This window comes from Oreochromis aureus, linkage group 13 (genome assembly GCF_013358895.1).
Source record: "Oreochromis aureus strain Israel breed Guangdong linkage group 13, ZZ_aureus, whole genome shotgun sequence".
Lineage (NCBI taxonomy): Eukaryota > Metazoa > Chordata > Actinopteri > Cichliformes > Cichlidae > Oreochromis > Oreochromis aureus.
This window is the reverse complement of record NC_052954.1, coordinates 31716887-31723271: the sequence shown is the minus strand read 5'-3', so window position 1 is coordinate 31723271 and position 6385 is coordinate 31716887.

The window sequence follows — 6385 nt, the reverse complement described above, 5'->3', positions numbered from 1 at the left end:
ATTGTATGATTTAAATTCAATATATTTAGACTGGTTGACTGAATTTGATCCTGTGTCTCTCTGTGCATGTGTGTTTCCATATGTGTCCATATTTTTGATTGTGTGACTGTTATACTTTTTTTTTTTGCTGATTTTTTTTTCATTCAACAATTACATTTGAGGGAGCCTTAGAATGTTCAGCATTTTTCAGCTGTTCATTTTGCTTTTTCCAATTTTTCTATTTCAGTTATTACTATTGTGCTAAGTCATAGCATTTCTGCTGCTTTTCAGTATTTGTGCTAAATACAGCATTTGTGCTAAATCATACTATTTCAGCCATTTTATAGTATTTGTGCTAAAACATAATATTTCTACTAAACGCAGTATTTCTGGGTAATCATAGTATTTCTATGTATTCCTGCCAGCTCCTCAGGGAGCCAATCCTCTGTGAGTACTGTAATTTTCAAATTGACATATCAAGTCATGCATGACTTCCCAACCAGCCCATCACATCTGACGGCTGAGACATTCAAATTTCCATATTGGGGCTTTCATGGGTTGTAAGTCAACCACTCATCCATGTCATGTATCTCTACAAATTCATATTTTTACTTTAAACACACAACACTTGACAATCCCCCATCTCTTCTGAACAAAACAGTGTAAGAATGACCGTTCTAGACCCTACGGTTAGGAAATTATAGCCATTTGTTTGAGAGGAGTCCTCACTATGAAAAATAGACTGAACAAATCCTGTCTCTGTGTGCGTGTGTAAAAACAGGTGCACCTGTTTTGGCGGGAAAAAAGTACATAGCCTTTCTGATTGGTGGATTAAAATTAAGCAGCTCCAGGCTTTTTGACCTACCTAGAAACATACAGGAAACACTGTATGTACAGCCCCTATTTGTTCACTTGCTTCTGCTGCTGCTGCTGTGTGTGTGTGTGTGTGTGTGTGTGTGTGTGTGTGTGTGTGTGTGTGTGTGTGTGAGAGAGAGAGAGAGAGAGAGAGAGAGAGAGAGCGTTTTATGGGTGTATCTTATTGTGTGCCTACTGGTGGTGGTCAGAGGGCCGGTGGCGCCAGTGTCCAGCAGCCTCACCTCTGTCAGTGCGCGCCCAGGGTGGCTGTGGCTACAACGTAGTTTGCCATCACCAGTGTGTGAATGGGTGAATGACTGGATATGTAAAGCACTTTGGGGTCCTTAGGGACCATAAAAGCGCTATATATAAATACAGGCCATTTACCATGTCCATATTTGTAATTGTGCAAGTTATTACTATTATGCTAAATTATAGTATTTCTGCTACTTTTCGGTATTTGTGCTAAATACAGTATTTCTGCTAAATCTTAGTATTATTGCTTAATTATATTATTTGAGCAAAATCATAGTATTTGAGCATATTCTTTCTATTTGTGCCATAGCATAGTATATTTGCTGAATTACAGCATTTCTGCTATGTTGTAGTATTTGTCCTAAATCACAGTATTTGTGCAATGTTTAGGTATTTTGTTTAAATAAAGTATCTATGTAATCTGGTACCATGGTTGCTAAAATCCTATATTTCTGAAAAGTTATCTTGTTTCTGCTAAGTTACAATATTTATTCTAATTTCTGCTGCTAAGTTCTGCTATGTTATTGTATTTCTGCCAAGTATTATGTTTTCTTTACATTATTGCAGTTCTGCTAAGTAATTACATTTTGCTAAGTTCTTATGCTTCTGCAAAGTTATTACAATTTTTTGCAAAGGTTTTACAATTTCTGCAACTTTTCAGCTTTTTCAGCTAGTTTCAGCTGACAGCTTCAGCTTTATAGCATCCACACTGCATTTTCGCAGGAAATGCAAATTTTTCTAGTTCTAGTTGCCACTTTTTGCACTTTTGCACTTTTTGGCACTTTTCTACTTCCACAATTTTCAGCCGATTTTCACCGTTCAAATTTTAAACTATTCTGCTATTTCTGCTAATGATGGCTATGACTTTTGGTATTTTTAACTGTTATACTTTTTAAAATATTCTACTTTTTTCCTTTAATTTGTCCCATTGAAATGAATGGGAAACTTCTGCAATTCTGCTAAATTTTGCTTGTTTTTGAAACTTAACTACTTTTTCCTACTTTCACGTAGAACAACCATTCAAACTTTAAAATGTTCTCAAATTATTGGGCTATTCAGGAATAAATCAGATTTTTCAAATCTTTTACCGTTTTATTTTTATGCCTCTTAAAGTTTTGAGTTGGAAAATTGTGATTTTTCACAAAATACATGCGTTGTTATGGTTGCTATGCACTTGGCTTCCAGTGTGCCACTGTAGGTTTCGCAGTCTTCTCTTCATGACCGAACAACTTCTTGCTACTTGCTCAATTTTCACTCAACTTCCACAAATTATACATCAAAACGTAGGTATTTTTGCTGGCTTTCGAAAATGTCACCATCATTGTTGTGAGACTTATAGAATTTTGGCAAATCTCCTCAGAGCAACACAAAGTCTGAAAACTCTCCATAGAAAGTCAATGGAGAGTTTGTTCAAAATCACCGCTTGATTTCTGTAATGAGAGGCATATTCGAATCGTCATATCTCCTTAACGAAGCGAAGTTAAAACATGAGGCTTGTCCCAGTATATCTTCAGACACTCCTGACGCTCACAATTCAAGAATTTTTTTTCTCACCTATTACCGTTCTGAGATGAGTTACACTTGTTTGAGCGTAGGAAATTGGTCCTTCGCTCAGATTTCTTCAGATTTCAAACTCTGGAAATGAACCACTTTTTTCTCTCGTCATAACTTTTTGTTGGATTTCCACAGAGACCTGAAAATTTCCATGATTGTTCACCAAAGCCTGCTGTCTCTTACGGTGAAAGAATGATATCAATACTCCAAATAGATTTAGAGTTAGAAAGCGTTGTTTGAGGGCAAGTCAAGGCAGTTTTTGCTTTGCTCTACTCAGTTATGGTGCATTAGAAGTCAAATATCTTTAATAATTCATATTTTAATGATACATTGTCAACACTTTAAGATTCCCCATCTCTTCTGAACAAAACGGTGTAAGAATGACCGTTCTAGCCCCTATAGTTAGGAAATTATGGTCATTTGTTTGAGGGGAGTCGTCATTATGAGAAATAGACTGCAAAATCCTGTGTCTCTCTGTGCTGCATGCACCTGTTTTGGCGGGAAAAAGTGCACAGCCTCTCTGATTGGTGGATTTAAATTCAGCAGCTCCCAGGCTGCTTGACTGAGCTAGAAACTTACTTCTCTCTCCTGTGTGTGTGTGTGTGTGTGTGTGTGTGTGTGTGTGTGTGTGTGTGTGTGTGACAGAGAGAGAGAGAGAGAGAGGCGAGACAGAGTTTTTATGGGAGCATCTTATTGTATGATTTAAATTCAATATATTTAGACTGGTTGACTGAATTTGATCCTGTGTGTGTCTCTCTGTGCATGTGTGTTTCCATATGTTTCCATATTTCTGATTGTGTGACTGTTACACTTTTTTGCTCAGTTTTTTTTTTCATTTAACAAGTACATTTGAAGGACCCTTAGCATGTTCAGCATTTTTCAGCTGTCCATTTTGCTTTTCCAGTTTTTCTGTTTAAGTTATTACTATTGTGCTGAATCATACTATTTCTGCTATTTTATAAGATTTGTGCTAAATATAGTATTTCTACCCAGTATAGTATTTCTGATTAATTATAGTTTTTCTACCAAATCATATTACAGTATTTTTGCTTTTTATACCATTTTTATAGGATTTTTATATTGCTTAATATAGTATTTCTGCTTTTTATAGGATTTGTGCTTAATATAGTATTTCTGCTTTTATAGGATTTGTGCTTAATACAGTATTTCTGCTAAATGTAGTATTTATGCTTAATCACACTATTACTATATATTTCTGCCAGCTTCCCAGCCAGCCAATCATATCTGAGGTCTGCAGTTTCTTCTCTCGTCATATCTCAGCGACGGATGTACAAAGAGTAATGAAAATCGCAGTCAAAGTACACCAAAGTCCGCTGATTCACCCAGTACAAGAATTATGCTCCTAGTCCACCTAGTTTTGGAGTTACACGATGTTTTGTAACTCCAAAAAATGGCGCTCTTTGCCTCACACCGCGATCTAATTCTGACTGCTCATCACCCTGTTTCCCAAGGGCTCACTGTCTTTCCCAGTGGCGCAGCTGGTAATGACACAGGTCTGCAACCCAAAAGTCGTGGGTTCAACTCCACCTTGGTTAACATGTTTTTTGCCCTACAAATTAATACACTATCACAGACCACTAATTCATATTCATCATTTATTACAATTCTCAAAACTTTTTACCAGCTTTTCTAATATGGACCTCACATTCTTCTTAACACTCCATGGCACAAATACTCTTCCCTTTAGGCTCTGTGAATGTGTGTGTATCAATATTTCTCCCATTTTAAAGTATTACTCCTCCATAATTGATTTCTCTTAAATCAAAGTACTTTTACTACATCTTAGTACTTCTGCTCAATCATAGTATTTCTGCTAAATCATGGTTTTTGTGCCCAGTCATCAGAATCATGTTTATTGGCCAAGTATATGTGCATACAAATACAAGGAATTTGGTTCCGTAGATGGTGGCTCTCGAGCACAGCAATGTAAATCTCACACACACACACACACACACACACACACACACACACACACACACACACACACACACACACACCCACACACACACGTATCTATATATACATTGCACATGCATACACATACATACACAAAGCTGTGTAAACCAACTATAAATAACTAATCTAAACGTATATACATAAAATACAGAAATGAAATGAGGTGGAATGAATACTACAGAATGTACATAAGGTGCAGTTGCAGTCTGGCAGTGGGAGGAGTGTGACAGTTCAACTGTTTAGAAGGGAGATGGCGAGGGAAAGAAACTGTTCCTGTGTCGGGTGGTCCTGGTCTGCAGGCTTCTGTACCGTCTGCCAGAGGGCAGCAGATCAAAAGTCTGTGTCCAGGGTGTGAGGGGTCTGTGATGATTTTCCTGCCCGTTTCCTGGTTCTTGAGAGGTACAGATCCTGGATGGAGGGCAGGGGGCGCCGATGATCCTTTCTGCTGCCCGTACAGTCCGCTGCAGTCTGCACCTGTCCTGTTTAGTGGCTGCACCATACCAGACTGTGATGGAGGAGCACAGGACAGACTCAATGACTGCAGTGTAGAGCTGGATCAGCAGCTCCTGTGGAAGACTGTACTTCCCCAGTTGTCTCAGGAAGTACATCCTCTGCTGGGTCTTTTGAGGATGGAGTTGATGTTGGTCTCCCACTTCAGGTCCTGGGAGATGGTGGTACCCAGCAACTTGAAGATCTCCACAGTCGACACAGGGCTGTCTGATATGATGAGGGGGGCAGAGTTGAGGGATGTCTCCTGAAGTCCACTGTCATCTCTACAGTTTTAAGAGTGTTCAGCTCCAGATTGTGCTGACTGCACCAGAGTACCAGCCGCTCAACTCATCATAACATTTGTGTTATGTTATAGTATTACTACTAAGTGGAGAAATTTCTAAAATGTTACAGTATATGTGCTGATTACAGTTTCTGTATAATAGAATTTTGGCAAATCTCCTCACACCAACACAAAGTCTGAAAACTGCATAGAAAGTCAATGGAGAGCTTGTTCAAAATCTCCACTGGATTTCTCTAATGAGAGGCATTTTCAAATCGTCATATCTCAACGCAGCAAATTTAAGACATGAGGCTTGTGCCAATATATCTTCAGACACTCCTGATGCTCACAATTCAAGAATTTCTTTCTCACCTATTACCATTTGGCCATGAATTGGGTTTGTTTGAGGGTAGGAAATTCATCTCTCGCTCAGATTTCTTCAGATTTCAAACTCTGAAATGAACCACTTTTTCTCTCGTCATATCTTTTGATGGATTTCCACAGAGACCTGAAAATTTCCATGACTGTTCACCAAATCCTGCTGTCTCTTACGGTGAAAGAATGATATCGATACTCCAAATAGATTTAGAGTTAGAAAGCATTGTTTGAGGGCAAGTCAAGGCAGTTTTCGCTTTGCCTCTACTCAGTTATGGTGCATTAGAAGTCAAATATCTTCAATAATTCAGATTTTAATGATAAAATGTCAACACTTTAAGATCCCCCATCTCTTCTGAACAAAACGGTGTAAGAATGACTGTTCTAGCCCCTACGGTTAGGAAATTATAGCCATTTGTTTGAGGGGAATCCTCACTATGAAAAATAGACAGCACAAATCCTGTCTCTGTGCTGCGTGTGTGTGTAAAAACAGGTGCACCTGTTTTGGCGGGAAAAAGTATACAGCCTCTCTGATTGGTGGATTCAAATTCAGCAGCTCCCAGGCTATTTGGCTGCTGCTGCTGCTAGTGTGTGTGTTTGTGTGTGTGTGTGTGTGTG